Source organism: Protopterus annectens, chromosome 1.part0, assembly GCF_019279795.1.
Source record: "Protopterus annectens isolate FY-2018-M chromosome 1.part0, PAN1.0, whole genome shotgun sequence".
Classification (NCBI taxonomy): Eukaryota; Metazoa; Chordata; order Ceratodontiformes; family Protopteridae; genus Protopterus; species Protopterus annectens.
This window is the reverse complement of record NC_056725.1, coordinates 1,179,414,214-1,179,430,435: the sequence shown is the minus strand read 5'-3', so window position 1 is coordinate 1,179,430,435 and position 16,222 is coordinate 1,179,414,214. Positions and strand designations below refer to the sequence as shown.

Below are 16,222 nucleotides of genomic sequence, written 5' to 3'. Positions count from 1 at the left end.
GTTAAGGTTACATAGAGTCTGAGTCTAGTTATGGCAGAGTGGTAGAACAAGCATAAATGTTAGGGAGGGGAATAAAGGGAGAGCAAACTATTTACAATAATTACATATATACACAGGACAACAGTAAACAATAAGTAAATTAGGAACAAGGTTGATGGTAGTAGGAAATAGTATAGCAATACAGTTAGTGTGAACGGTGAAGAGGCTAGGTGGGGAAAGTGCAGTTGCACTTCCACTTGGAAAACAGGTAGGAATGAAGAAGAGTTTTGAAGTTGTCAGGATTTTCTGTCATTCTTAAAGAAGGAGAGAAAGAGTTCCACTTTTTGGCTAAAAAAAAAGATAGTAGGTGCTGCCCGGCAGGTCGCTTTGGATTGTGGACAGTGAGTAGGTTTAGGTGAGCAGATCTAAGTGGCCTGTTAGGGGTATATGGTTGTAGGATGTTGGATAGTGCAGGACATTTAGAAGGGTTAAATAATAGCCTGTGGATAGTGGTAAGTTGGAGGTAGTCTAGAAGGTTGGGAAGTTCTAGCCAGTTTAGTGAATGGAAGGCAGAGCAATGATGGGAGGAGTGTTTGGCTTTGATGGCGAATTTTGAAATTTTATTGTAACCGCTTTCCATTTTTGAGGAGATTGAGGCAGATAAGTTAGTTAACAGAGGGGCACCATACATTAAAGAGGGAAGAAGATAGGTGGTGGCGAGTTTTTGTCTAGAGGAAGGAGAGAGATAGTGGATATTTCTGTATAACAGGTCAAGTTTTTGATGTGTTTTCTTAATGCTGAGTTGAATGTGTGTGTCAAATTTTAGGTTTTCGTCTATGGTGACTCCAAGAAGTTTGGCATAGGGAACAATTTCTATGGTTGAGTTGTTATGGCTTCTAATTTTGAAGGACTTTTTGTCAAGAGGGACGGATTTTGAGGGGGGGGGGGAAGTTATGTTCTTACCATAACGTTCCATGTGGAGTGTTCATCTCACCTTTGTTCTTACACACGGGTTCGGAGCCGAACCTCGGCTCCGAGTCGGCCGCATAGCAAAGCTTTGCATCTTAGAGAAGCTCGAGACCAGGCTATATCCCACAATCCTCCTTGCCATTACTCAGATCTAGTTTGCAAGCAAACCAGACCAACCATAAACCTCAGGTGCTAAGGCTACACACAGCCACAAAAAATCAGAGACACTATCTTACTGACAAATTAACTAAAGGGTAGCGAAATATACCCCATGAGGTAAGAGACAATATACCCGGAAGAGGTTAAGGCATGTGGACCAGACTCTAGTCCTACTCGTTCTTCCAAACACGTGAGGGAGGGAAGGGAGGGAATGTAAGAACAAAGGCGAGATGAACACTCCACATGGAACATTATGGTAAGAACATAACTTCTTTATGTGAGAGTGTTCAATCTCGCCATTTGTTCTTGCACACGGGTAGCATCCCTAGCTCCATCACCCCGAGTGACTCATGGAAGAACGTTCCTAAGCACAGTGGAACCAAAAGATGTCCTGTCTTTGGAGGCTTTGTCAACTCTATAATGAGCGATGAAAGTATGTGGTTTAGACCACGTGGCTGCTGCACAAATCGTGTCCAAAGGCAGGCGAGCTGCATGAGCCAAGGAAGTGGAAACGGATCTAGTAGAATGGCCCTTAGGTTTGGTGGGCAAGGCCTGATTCGACTTAGAATATACAAAAGCTATACAATCAGTAAGCCATTTAGAAAGTGTACGTTTTGTAACTGCCATGCCCTTTTTATTGTCTGCAAACGCGACAAAAAGTTGATCTGTTTTTCTGTAATCTTTAGTCCTGTCCAAATAAAATCTTAGCTGTCTGTGGACATCTAACTTGTGCAGCATATATTCCAACTTGCTGGTATGGTTTTTGAAAAAGGTAGGGAGTTCAATGGACTGATTAATATTTATGACAGAACATACCGTAGGAAGGAAAGACGGGTTTGTTCGTAAGGAAACTCTATCTGGGTGGAAAATTAAGTAAGGTGGTTTGACTGATAGTGCTTGCAGCTCTGAAACTCTTCGAGCTGAAGTAACCGCTACAAGAATGTAGTCTTTAGTCCTGTCCAAATAAAATCTTAGCTGTCTGTGGACATCTAACTTGTGCAGCACATATTCCAACTTGCTGGTATGTTTTTTGAAAAAGGTAGGGAGTTCAATGGACTGATTAATATTTATGACAGAACATACCGTAGGAAGGAAAGACGGGTTTGTTCATAAGGAAACTCTATCTGGGTGGAAAATTAAGTAAGGTGGTTTGACTGATGGTGCTTGCAGCTCTGAAACTCTTCGAGCTGAAGTAACCGCTACAAGAAAAAGTGTCTTCCACGACAAAAACTTCAGGAGGCAAGAAGAGGCTGGTTCGAAGGGTGGCAACATTAGTTGCGACAATAACAAATTTAAATTCCATGGGAATAAAGGGTCTCTGACAGGCGGTCGAAGATGGAAGGAACCTTTCATAAAAGCCTTACAAACCCTGTGGGACATAATAGAAGAACCGTCCTCACCAACATGGAAGTTGGATATGGCCGCCAACTGTACTCTTAGTGTGGAAGTAGAGGCTCCTTTGTGAAAAAGGATGGCTAGAAATTCTAGAACTTTATGTAAAGGGGCTACCAGGGGGTCCAAGTGTTGGCTAGATGCCCAGTACACAAAGCATTTCCATTTACTCCTGTAGAGTTTTGTAGTGGAAGCCTTATGAGAGGCAACCAAAATGCGTTGAACTGCCAGAGAAAGTAGATCAGACCTGGCTAGGTGGGGAAGTGGAGCAGCCAAGCTGCTAGTTTGAGGGATAGCAGAGACGGGTGAGGAACTCCCGATGAATGTGTCAGTAGATCTGGTACTGGGTCCAGGATCCACGGTTCCTCTGTTTGATGGGCTCGAAGAAAGGGGAACCATATCTGTCGAGGCCAGAATGGGGCTATGAGTATAATTGTCCTTTCCAGGTTCCTGGCTTTCTGAAGAAATTTGGGAATCAAGGGGGTAGGTGGAAATGCATATAGGAGACCTGGGGGCCAATCGTGTATCAGTGCGTCCCTGGGGACATCCCCTGGAGGGGGTAGAAGGGCAAAATAGCTTCTGCATTTGGTATTCATCGGGGAGGCAAATAGATCGCAGCAAGGCTGGCCCCATCTGCGGAAAATTCTTTCTGCCACCTGTAGCTTGAGGGACCACTCGTGAGGTAACAGGATGGCTCTGCTCAACCTGTCTGCAATGACGTTGGATGACCCCGGGATGTGCGTTGCTATCAGAAAGCAACCCGTGGACTCTGCCCATTGCCAAATTCTCATGGCCTCTCTGCATAATGAGTAAGATCTGGTTCCCCCTTGCTTGTTTATGTACCAGACTACAGACATGCTGTCTGAACTGCTACTGTTCCTAGAGGTAGGAGGGTTTGAAAGTGTTGCAATGCCAAGAACACCGCCCTCATTTCCAGAACATTTATGTGCAGGTTGTACTCCATGTTGGACTATTCCCCTTGGACTGTTCTTCCCTGAAATAGTCCCCCCCACCCTATCAGGGAAGCGTCCGTGGTTATCGTGGCCTTCGGATTCGGTAGAACAAATGGACGACCCATAGTGAGATCCTGACTGTACACCCACCATGAGAGGTCTCGCTTGCAAGAATCTGTTATCAGAATCTCGTGCGTTAGGGGTAACTGCTGGAAAGTACAGTTTTGTACCTACCATAAATGTAGATGTCCGATAGATATGCAACTGCAGTCCTGACATATGGGTTATCCTGCCTCAGGCAGCCCTTCGGTCGGCCGGATTCCAAAGTCTGAGTCCGGCGTCGGCTGATGTCGCCTCCTCCCCGACGTCAGAGCGGCTGGGGTATAAAAGCATCAGCCGACGCCATCTTCAGTGTTTCTTGACTCAGATGCCAGGTGCCCTCCAAGGAAGGCTAAATTTAGAGAATGGAAAAAATTCCAGACATGCACAACAGTAATAAACAGATACACCATAAATGCTATCCCCAGCTAATTTGGAAAAGGGGGAGTGGACCCAAAGAAGATAATTACAGAGGGGTAGGAGGGAGGGAAAACCTGACTGCAGTTGCATATCTATCGGACATCTACATTTATGGTAGGTACAAAACTGTACTATGTCCTTCAAGAATGCAACTGCAGTCCTGACATATGGGTTGAATACCATAGCCAAGCTGGGGGTGGTAGGATCTAAGATAAGGATGGTGTAGCTAAAATGCCCTGCAGGACTGCAGAAGCAAAGCCCGCTTGGGATCTGGAATATAAAGGCAGGTTGTAATGTTTGGAAAATGTATGCACGGAGCTCCATGTAGCAGCTTCTAGAATGTCCTTTGTAGCCACCCCTCTTAGAAAGGCTGTGGAGGTGGCTGTAGCTCTGGTGGAGTGTGGCCTGATATTGGCTGGCACACCTTTTCCATGGAAAGAGTAGCAGAATCTGATGCAGTTTCCAATCCATTTTGAAATTGTTTGTTTGGAAATTGCCTTTCCTTGTACTCCTGAAGCGTAAGCTACAAATAGTTGGTCAGACTTTCTGTTGGCCTTTGTTCTGTCCAAGTAATAGTGCAATTGTCTGTGTATGTCCAAAGTGTGCAAAAGCTTTTCTCCTTTATTTTGGGGATTGGGAAAGAAAGTAGGCAGGTGAATTGCTTGATTTAGAGAAACCCTGCATATCACTTTTGGCATGAATGAAGGATTGGTTCTTAAAGAGACTCTGTCCTGATGGAAAATGAGAAATGGAGGTACTGCCATGAGGGCCTGTATCTCCGAGACTCTTCTTGCTGAAGTAATTACCAACAGGAAAACTGTTTTCCAGGAGAGAAATTGCAATTCTGAAGATGCTGCTGGCTCAAAAGGAGGAAGAGTTAATTTTTCCAAGACGAAATTGAGGTCCCATGCAGGCACTGGTAGTTTTCTTGGAGGTTTGATATTCTTTATCCCTCTTAGAAACTGTCTTAGCAAAGGATGTGAAAAACACAGGTGGATCACAGTTGTATTTTGCTGAAATTGCTGAAGCGTGTATTTTTATGGAAGAATATGAAAGGCCATTGTGAAGTATTTCTGCCAAGTATTCTAGAATCTGTGGGATGTTCATTACTGATGCATCCTGACCCTTGTTGGCATTCCAGATGTTGAACCTCTTCCATTTGGCTGAATGTTTTTCTGGTGGAAGGCCTGCGTGCTTCCAGTAGGATCTCTTGAACTTTTTTGGAGCGAGATATATGGGGAGAAGTCATGGAACCCTCCAAGCTGTCAGTTGCAATGTTTGCAGGTTTGGATGAACAGTCCTGTAATTGTGCTGAGTTATAAGCAGAGGCCATAGAGGCAGGGGCCACGGTTTGGTGCGAGTTATGCTCCTTAGTAATGGGTACCAGTGCTGTCTTGGCCAGTCTGGAGCTATCAAAATGCCTTTCGGTTGTTCTGCTTTGATCTTCAGTAACACCTTGGTCATTAATGGTAGAGGTGGGAATGCATAGATTGTTAGAGAATTCCAGCTGAAGGAGAGAGCATCTATTCTCCAGGCTTGAGGATGGTGTGTCCTTGAGCAGAACTTTTTCAGATGATGATTGTGGTGTGAGGCAAAGAGATCTATGTCCGGCCTTCCCCATGCATGAGTTATTTGTGAAAAAATGTCTGGATGTAACATCCATTCGTGCGGGTCCATAATGTTTCTGCTTAGACTGTCCGCCAGAACATTGTCCTTGCCTGGAACAAACTGGGATTGCAACTGTATGTTCAGTTTCAGGGACTTTTCCCAAAGAGTCATTGTTAGTCTGCAGAGGGGGTAAGAATGGGTGCCTCCCTGTTTGTTTATGTACCACATAACAGTGGTGTTGTCTGTCTTTATTAGCAGAAGACCTTGCTGGAGAAATTTTCCGAAGGCCTCGATTGCATGAATCACTGCCAGCATCTCTTTTTGATTGATGTGCAGATGCAATTCCCGGGGAGCCCATTGCCCTTGAATGCATCTGCCTTCCATGTGCGCCCCCCCCATCCATGATCTGAGGCGTCTGTTGTAATGGTTTGGCTTGCTTGAGGTTTGTTGAAGGACATGCCTTTGTTTAGCTGGCTTGCTTGTGCCCACCACAAAAATTCCTTTTGTAGACATGGAATGAGTGGAATAATTGCTTCTAAGTTGTGGCTGTGTTGAGACCATAAACTTTTTAGGTACCATTGTAGTTTTCTCATGTGTAGTCTTGCCAGTGGAATCAGAAGAATGCAAGATGCCATGAAACCCAGGGCCTGCAGGATTTTCCTTGCAGTCATCTGGGTGTGCTTTGCTAGGTTTTTGAAGTAATCTGGTAATTGTTCTTGTTTTTCTTCTGTGAGGAAAGCCATTTGTGAGTTTGTGTCCAGTTTGGCTCCTAGAAAAATTATTTGTTGGGATGGCAGTAGTCTTGATTTTTGAATGTTGACTGTGTATCCCAAAGCCTGTAGTAAGTGAATGACATAGTCCAAGTTTCTTATCAAGGCTTGCTTGCTGTCCGCTTGTATAAGGCAGTCGTCCAGATAAGGGTATATTTGTATCCCCTGAAGTCTGCAATGTGCAATTACTGATGCCAGGCATTTCGTGAATACTCTGGGCAGTAGATAAGCCAAAAGGCAATGCTGAGAATTGATAATGCTCTGACCCTGCAAGAAATCTGAGGTATCTTCTGCAGTTGTGTCTGATTGGGACATGCAGGTATGCCTCCTTGAGGTCCAGAGTAACCAGCCAAGACCCCTTGCCCAGCATGGGAAGAAGTTGCTGCAACGTCAGCATTTTGAATTTTGGCACAATGAGAAAAGTGTTTAGAGCGGACAAGTCCAGTATAGGTCTCCATTGCTTTTCTTTTCTTGGAACAAGGAACAGTCTTGAGTAGAATCCCTGGCCTTGTTCCTGAGGAGGAACCTTTTCTATTGCTTTGATTTGTAGCAGCTTTGAAACTTGTATGAGTGCCTCTGCCCTTTGATTTTGTGGCAGGTTTGGCATGCCTTGTCTTGTTGGTAAGGTATGGAAGTGGAACTTGTAACCTTTGCCTATTATGTTCAAAATCCATCCGTCCTCTGTAAAAATGTGCCAATTTTTTGAAAATAAGGATAACTTTCCGCCTAAAGGTGCTTCTCTTTGAGCCTTGGTCGGCGGTGTCAAAGTCAAGTCATTGTGATTGTCCCTGTGGAGCAGTAGGAGTCCCTGCGCCACTTCTCTGATTAGTTGGTTGCCATTGGCGGCCCCTGTAGGAGCCTCGGTATTGCCCTCTACCTTGAGCACGCCTGCTTTTTCCCCTTTGAAACTTGTCAGTGTCTGGAAAGGACCAATTCTTCGAAGGCCAATTCCTGCTGAACCTTGGTGGCTGAACCTGGAGAAAATCTCTGACTGTTTGTACTGATTTAGCCTTTTCCTCAATTGATTTCAACACACCCTGTGCATTAGCACCAAATAGCTTGTCTTTTTCCAGAGGTGCATCTAGAAGCTTTGCTTTAACATGATCTGGCAATGACTGTTCTTTCAACCAAGCATGTCTATGTATGACGGCCCCTGTCATAGCTGCCCTACATGAAGCTTCCAATGCATCATAACCACACTGAAGAAAATGATTGCTAACCTGCTGAGTATTATGAACCAAATCCTGTAAAGCCTTTCTATCTAAAGGCACAGGAGAGGCTAACTTTTTCTGCAAATCATCCATCAGGAAATCCTGATGCTGAAACATATGAAAAAGACAGTTAAGAGCCCTCATGGCAAGGGTGGTAGAGGTATAAACTTTTTTACCCCACCTCTCCAGGGACCTAGATTCCCTGTCTGCGGGCAAAGGATTCTTGGCCGTGGAAGTGGCCACTCCTTTGGGCCCCTGAGAAATAGTTTCTAGATCAACAGAGTGGGCCTTAAAGAGATGTTTATGAGTTTCAGGAACCCTGTAATATCTGTCTGGCTTGACAGGAGCAGGAGGGAGAGAATCACGAGAAGTACTGGAGTCTGAGTACACATCATCCAATACATCTAACACTGGGGGAATAGCTAAAGGCCTGTGCTGGGGTAACTTAAGGAAGGTCCGAAGTCTTTTCCTGGAGTCGGAGAAATCCTGGTCCTGCCACTGAAAATGCTCTCTCATGGAGTGGAGAATTTCCCCGAAAGAAATATCCTCAGGAGGAGAGGCAGAGGGAATGGATTCATCTGCATCAGAATCCTCGTAGGCCGGGAAGGGTTCTTCCTGGGAATCTGAAAGGCCTGACTCGCCAGAGGCTTCATCTGAGGAAAGGGTATCTGTCTGCTCAACCCTAGGCCTTTTGTCTGAAGGCGGCTGAGAACCTCTGTCTGGATGAGCCTGAGAGCCCCTGATTAAAGAAATTAGATCTGCAGCTAAAGTCATGATCTGTTTATCCGAAGTGGGACCCTGAGAGAAAGATTTAGGAGGGTGAGACTTAGCCTGGCTGGCAGCCTTAGCACGTGTGTAGGCCTTGATGGACATAGACACAGGAGGCCTAGCTGCCCCACGTGCTGGAGTAACTTTGTCCACCGGTATGGTGTCAGGCAAATCTTGGGCTTCAGTCTCAGGAGGAAAATCAACAACCGGCACCGGGGTAGCCTCCGGGACCGAAGTGTGCGGTAAAGCGGTGTCGTCGGCCTGGAGCGGTTGAATTACCGCCTCTGAAGAGACCGATGCACTCACGGTAGGCTTAGGCGTGGTGTCGGTGGAAGTTGCGGGCCGCGAAGGTCGGACCCGGTCCTTCTGGTTTTTGGAAACATGTGCTGTCGGAAGTTCCGACGGCATGATATAGGAGTAATTTTCCCCAAAAAAGTCTTCAGCAAATTCTGCCCGGCGCCTAAGTGTGCGCTTATTGAAGCAAGCACAGGCAGCGCAGGCCGAGACGTCATGGTCTGGGCCGAGGCAGGGAAGGCAGTAAGAATAGAAGTCCTTATGAGGTATTTGTTTACCACAAGACAAACAATTATTAACTTTTTCAGTTTGGTCTGACATCGGCTGAGGCAAGAAAAGGTTCCCCAACGGGGTACTTAGCTTTTTGATGACTTTGGTATCTGTAAACACAGGAGCTGGCCGACCGGCACTTGCGAACTGCTTCTGCTTCGGGCACCGTGCGGCAAGAAAGACTGAAGAAGATGGCGTCGGCTGATGCTTTTATACCCCAGCCGCTCTGACGTCGGGGAGGAGGCGACATCAGCCGATGCCAGACCCAGACTTTGGAATCTGGCCGACCGAAGGGCTGCCTGAGGCAGGACAATCCATATGTCAGGACTGCAGTTGCATTCTTGAAGGACATCGACCACTGCGTGAACAGCAGCCATTTGAGGAGCCTCATGTGCAATCTCCCCATAGGAACTGCAATCAGGGACGCTGCCATGAGTCCCAAAACCTTCAACACTAGTTTGGCCGGGGCTTTCCTGCTTTGCAGTAGAAGAAGAACCTGTTCCTTGCGGGATGAAGCCCTTATTGGAGGGAGCTTTACCAGTGTTAAGTGTGTATCTAGGTCTGCTCCGATTAATGAAATATGCTGTGAGGGCAGTAAGGTAGATTTTTCGAAGTTTATGGAAATCCCTAGGTGGTAACAAAGGTTGACTGTATAGTCTCTGGCTTGTATGAGGCGACGCTCGGTGGTGGCGGTGAGGAGCCAGTCGTCCAGATAGGGAAACACCCGGAATCCTAGACATCTCAAGTGAGACGCTACCACTGCCATGCATTTGGTGAATACCCTGGGGGCTGAGGTGAGCCCAAAGGGCAGGGCTCGAAATTGAAAGTGACTGGCTCCCAGCCGGAAGCGCAGGTGATCTCTGGACGGTCTGGCCATCTTGATGTGGTAGTACGTGTCCTTGAGATCTATCGAGCACATCCAGTCGTCCTTCTGCAAAAATGGAAGGATCGATTGAAGCGTGACCATCCGGAACTTTTTCTTCTTCACGAAGGTATTGAGATTGCTGAGATCCAAAATGGGTCTCCAGTCCCCTGTCTTTTTTAGAACTAAAAAGAACCTTGAATAAGTTCCGGATCCTTTTTGGTCCGCCTGGACTGGCTGAATGACTCTCTTTTTTGAGCAGCTTTGAAATTTCTATTGCTGCTGGGCCTCGCAGATGGGGTGGCACATCTGGAAACCTTCTTTGTTGGGGTGGAGTTGACATGAAGGGGATTTTGTATCCTCTGGTTACAATGCTTTTTACCCAGGAGTCTGAGGTGAGGGTCAGCCAGGCCTGTGGGTATAAAGCCAAGCGACCCCCGACTGCCTCCAGAGCAGGACAGTCGGGCCCCCGTTCAGGAGTGCTGGAAAGGCTTACCAGGGATAGGATCCCTGTCGCCTTGGTTCTGCGGACCCCCTCTGCTGCCGGGGCGACGTCTTCCATTTCTGCCCCCCCCTCTGCCTCTGGGGGGGATCACTCTGTGTGGCCTGGAAAGATCCCAGAGTTTTACGGAACCACATTTTTCCGCCTCGTTGCCCTTTGGGGTACGGTCTAGATGGAGCGGAAAAATGGACTCCGACAGCAGACAGAGTCTTCCCTTCTTGCTCACACCGAGTTAGTGTCTCTTTCACTTTGGGCCCAAAAAGAGTGGCACCATCAATGGGGGTGTTGGCGAAGGAAGACTTGAAGGCTTCCGCAAATGAGCACAGCCGCATCCAGGATTGTCTTCGTAGAGCAATCGCTGAAGCTGCGGCTCTACTCGATCCTTCAGCCGCATACGAGATGAGCCTCATGGACGAGTTTACTATGGAGGTAAGGGTGTTAAGCTGTGCTGTTACCTTATCTGAAACAGCAGCATCTGTGTTACCCTGGAGGGTATCTCTCAGTTCCTTGATGAGATCCCTCTGTAGACGTGTAAAGTGCGTCAAATAGTTTAGCGAACGCATGGAAAAAGTCGCTGAACTAAAAACGCGCTTCCCATATCTGTCCATAGTCCTAGAATCCTTATTAGGAGGATGAAAAGAAGAGGAAGACTCAGACATCTCCTTTTCAGTGGCTGCAGCCACCACCATAGCATCAACCGGGACTCCTTTGGTGAGATAAGTCTTGTCCTGGGGAGCGGTGATAAACTTGCTTGGTTTTCGAGGGACCGGTTCCACTGTGTCCGGTGTCTCCCACGCCCTTCGAGCAATTAAATCCATTAATTCATCGAAGGGCGGAGTAACCCAGGAGGTAGAAAGTTGAGCACCAAAAGCCTTCAGCAACACCGACTCGTCCTCAGTGGGGGCTAGGGACTGCCAATCACCTCTCTGTTTTAAAATCTCCAAGTTGTCCGCAAATGAGACATCCTCAGAGGGGGATTTTGGGGACCCCTCTGCCTCATCCAAGTCAGTGTCAGATGTTAGAGATTCCTGCGGGGAATCCAAGTGCCTCCTCTTGCACAGTCTTTTCCTTGGAACCTCATCGGAGGGGGCTTCCGGTGAGGCCTCCGAGGAACAGGGGGGCTGAGGCAATGGTGCTCTACGCTTTGGATGTGTTGTGGGAACAGAAACAGAGAGCGGCTCCTTAGGGGAGGGAGAAGACGCCTCCGATGAAGTGGTTGTCTGTGTAGACAAAACCTTCCTCATAAGGTCAAAAACCCCTGAACCTCGGGTCGAGGACTCCCCCGGTTCCGAAGAACATGGAAGAATCCCAGACACGGGGCCCGTAGGCCTCGACCCCGGGGACGGAGCCGAGCCAATCTACGCCGAGGCCCCGAGAGGGAGAGTCGGCACCGAAAGGTCAGTACGACTCTCGGTCCCGGAACCGAGGAGAGATCGTCGACTCCGCGACTCACCTATAGGTTCCGAAGGAGTCTAGGTCAATGGTGTCGATCGTGCAATGGACGGTTTTGGCACCGAGGGCTCCACTATCATCGGCTCATCCTCTCCCGGCTCCGAAGACTGGATGGGTCTCGAAGGAGGACCTGTCGGAGATAAAGGGAGGCCTTCTAGTTTTGACACCAATTGGGAGGAAACTGCAATCAACTTGGAAAGGGCCGTGTTCTCTATAAGTTTCTGCACGACACGATCCACATCTGTATCGGATAACGGTCTGGAAGATCGGGTCGAAGATGGCACCGACCAAAGAATGGAAGGTGGCGGTAGCTCTGACACCGGTTCCAAGACCTGGGGCCCAGTGAAAGATAAACGTTCGAAGCTCGGCCCCGAAGTCTGTGGAACTGGCGAACGAACTTTCGAAGATGAACTCTGAGCCGATGACATGGGCTCCGACATCTTCGACCCCTTCGAGGACTTGGAAGCCTGGTCCGACTTGTCCAAAGCCTCCTGGAAAGCAGGCTTAAGAAGTCCCCTATCTATAAGTTTCCTGCGTCTATCTGTCATGACCCTCCCACTGAAGGAATGGCATATAGAGCAATCCTCTTGCAAGTGGAGAGGGCCAAGACAGTAGACGCAGGAAGTGTGGTTGTCAGTGATGGACATTTTCTGCCCACACTGACATCTTTTAAAACCGGATTTGGCTCTGTGTAGACAAAACCTTCCTCATAAGGTCAAAAACCCCTGAACCTCGGGTCGAGGACTCCCCCGGTTCCGAAGAACATGGAAGAATCCCAGACACGGGGCCCGTAGGCCTCGACCCCGGGGACGGAGCCGAGCCAATCTACGCCGAGGCCCCGAGAGGGAGAGTCGGCACCGAAAGGTCGGTACGACTCTCGGTCCCGGAACCGAGGAGAGATCGTCGACTCCGCGACTCACCTATAGGTTCCGAAGGAGTCTAGGTCAATGGTGTCGATCGTGCAATGGACGGTTTCGGCACCGAGGGCTCCACTATCATCGGCTCATCCTCTCCCGGCTCCGAAGACTGGATGGGTCTCGAAGGAGGACCTGTCGGAGATAAATGGAGGCCTTCTAGTTTTGACACCAATTGGGAGGAAACTGCAATCAACTTGGAAAGGGCCGTGTTCTCCATAAGTTTCTGCACGACACGATCCACATCTGTATCGGATAACGGTCTGGAAGATCGGGTCGAAGATGGCACCGACCAAAGAATGGAAGGTGGCGGTAGCTCTGACACCGGTTCCAAGACCTGGGGCCCAGTGAAAGATAAACGTTCGACGCTCGGCCCCGAAGTCTGTGGAACCGGCGAACGAACTTTCGAAGATGAACTCGGAGCCGATGACATGGGCTCTGACATCTTCGACCCCTTCGAGGACTTGGAAGCCTGGTCCGACTTGTCCAAAGCCTCCTGGAAAGCAGGCTTAAGAAGTCCCCTATCTATAAGTTTCCTGCGTCTATCTGTCATGACCCTCCCACTGAAGGAATGGCATATAGAGCAATCCTCTTGCAAGTGGAGAGGGCCAAGACAGTAGACGCAGGAAGTGTGGTTGTCGGTGATGGACATTTTCTGCCCACACTGACATCTTTTAAAACCGGATTTGGCTTTTTCAGACATAACCAGCAGTAAGACACTTTTACTGTGAAAAAGTTTAAACACTAGCTATAAGTAAAAGAAAAAAAATATATATATATATATACATATATATATATATATATATATATATATATATATATATATATATATATATATATATATATATATTGCTATAAGTGATAGAAGAGGTAGGCCCCAAAGGGAAACCTATGAAAAAATGAGAGGACTAACTACAATAACACACACACACACACATACACTATAGTATGATCAAAAACAAAATTTCCAATACTTTTTAAGTAAAAATATATAACTATCTTATCTGAACAACAAAGTTTTCTCTGGTCTGAGCTCTCTTTCGATGTGATCCGTTGCAGCGGTAAACTAGATCTGAGTAATGGCAGGGAGGATTGTGGGATATAGCCTGGTCTCGAGCTTCTCTAAGATGCAAAGCTTTGCTATGCGGCCGACTCTGAGTCGAGGATCGGCTCCGAACCCGTGTGTAAGAACAAACAGCGAGATTGAACACTCTCACATGTAGTATTTTAGATTTGTTAGCATTTAGAGATAGGTGTTTTTGGAGCATCCAGTTCTCAGTGGTAGAGAAGGCAGTTTGAGTGCGTGCTAGAAGTTCAGGGAGGTTGGTGGCACAGCAGATTAAAGTGGAGTCGGCGTATTGTACGATTTTAGTATTTGGGATGACAGAGTGGAAGTCCTTGATGAATATATTGAAGAGCATGGGGCCAAGAATGGAACCTTGGGGAACTCCAGTGGGGGTAGGAAGGAAGTTAGAGGTGCCTTTCCTCCATTTTACAGCTTGAGATCTGTTGGACAGGTAACTTGAGAACCAGGATAGTGTATTGTGTGAGAGGTTAAGGTTAGCTAGGTGGCTAAGGAGGTGAGTATGGGAGACAGTGTCAAAGGCCTTTGAGAGATCAAATAGGACTGTTGATACTATTTTGCCAGAGTCACGGGCACGATTGACTACATCTAGGAATGCAAGTAGAGCAGTTATAGTGCTCCCCCCCCCAAAAGGAGAGATATCTATACCATTGCAGCTGCAGCCCCAACGCCCAAGTCCAAAGAACTGCTCTGCTCCAAAGCAAAAAACACAGCATCCATGGGACCTGATGGTGTCCCCGGCTGTGTGCTCCACGAACTCAACGAGGAATTAAACCCACAGCTAGGACAGCTGTTTAATCATAGTCTTACCTCTGACGCGTACCCAGGAGTGGGACTGCTGCAACTGTGGTCCCACTTCACAAAGGCGGTGCCTCCACACCCTGAAATACCGCCCATTAGCTTGACAAGCCTTATCTGCAAAGCCATGGAGAGGATCATAATGGACCTCATAAATAAAGACATAGGAATTTGCAGACTTTGGATCCATCCCAGTTTGGCTTTGTCAAAGGCAGATCATGCCTTCTAAACTTGGTTGACTTTTTGAAACAGTCACCAAAGCCATTGATGAGGAAAGGCAGTCCATACAGCCTACCTCGATCTGGCGAAGGCCTTCGATACAATACCCCACTGGTATCATTGAAAAACTCATCAGCTTAAATGTTAACCCATACATCACAAGATGGGTTGCAAACTGGCTGAGTGACAGAACCCACAGGGTCAGAGTTGCTGAAATCTTGACCAATGGATGGGAAGATATACCCCAGGGATTACCTCAGTGTCACTGCTCAACAGAGGCACAGCAAAATAATGGGTATAGTTCCCCATACTAAAGGGGTGGCGTAAGCCACAAAACTATGGGCTAGGCTTGTAAATGCCCTCGGGCAGATAGCCTAGTATGAACCTATGAACCTATGGCCAGGACGGAAGCCATGTTGGGTGTAAGAGAGGAGGTGGTTTTCAGTAAGGAAAAGTATTAGCTGAACATGAAAGCATTTTTCCAATATTTTTGAAATTGGGGAGAGGATGGCTATGGGGCGAAAGTTTGAGGTGGTATTGTTTATACCACCCTTGTGGAGGGAGTGTATAAAGGCAGTACGCCACAGCTTGGGGACGTATGATTCCTGTAAGGATCTGTTGATTAGGATGCTAATGGGGAGGGCGATTCCATCTGCAGCAATTTGTAAGAATTTAGATGGAATGTTATCTGGGGCATTAGAGCAAGGTTTCAGTTTGCTGAGAAGTTGTTTTATATATGAGGTAGAGACTGGTTTTAGTTGAAAAGTGGGGGGTAGAATGGGTTTGGAGGCTGGGGTAGAGTGACAGAACTGTGAGGATGGGTTAATAGGGAAGGACTTATTTAGTTCAGCTATAGAATTAATAAAGAAGGAGTTGAAAAGAGTGGCAATTTCTGGGTCGGACTTGGTAGTATCTGGACAAGGATTATTTTTGGTGCCTGGGTTGAGAAGTGAATTAATGGACTTCCAAAATTGTTTGGGGTTTTTAGAATGGGTTGTTTGGAGAGTCATATAGTAGGATTGTTTGTCTTTGGATATATGTCTTTTAGTAAGGTTGCGGAGTTGCTTATATTGAATCAGGGTCTCTGGTTGTTTATTATGCTGAGATAATTTCCAGCATTTGTCTCTCTGTTGCATAAGTTTTTTGGTTTCCCTAGTTAGCCATGGTGCGGATTTAGATTTGATTCTTATAGTTCGAGGTGACGCTTGGGAATTAAGTATATTTAGGAAAGTAGAGTTAAAGGCTTCGACGGCGCTGTCAAGTGGTAAAGCCTTTAGATTATTCCAGTTAGTTTGTTTGAGGGTATTAGAGAAAGTTAGCAGATTAAAGTTAGTTAGGTTGTGTGTATATAGGTATTGGTGCTGGAGGGGGGGAGACTGGGTTGCTCGGTGGATGAAGGCAGGCAGGTGGTGACTGAGAGTCGGGAAGGATTCCTGAGTCCAAGATATTGTTGGGGTGGGAAGCTAAGACCCAGTCAAGTGTAGATCCTGGAGGACTGC

The 16,222-nt window shown here is 47.1% G+C and overlaps 1 protein-coding gene across 2 annotated transcripts in view; it reads right to left on the bottom strand.

Annotated features, from left to right (window-relative positions):
• The window catches only part of BEND3 (BEN domain containing 3), an 857,102-nt gene that overhangs the window by 14,728 nt on the left and 826,152 nt on the right, over positions 1-16,222 (bottom strand). The window lies entirely within an intron of this gene.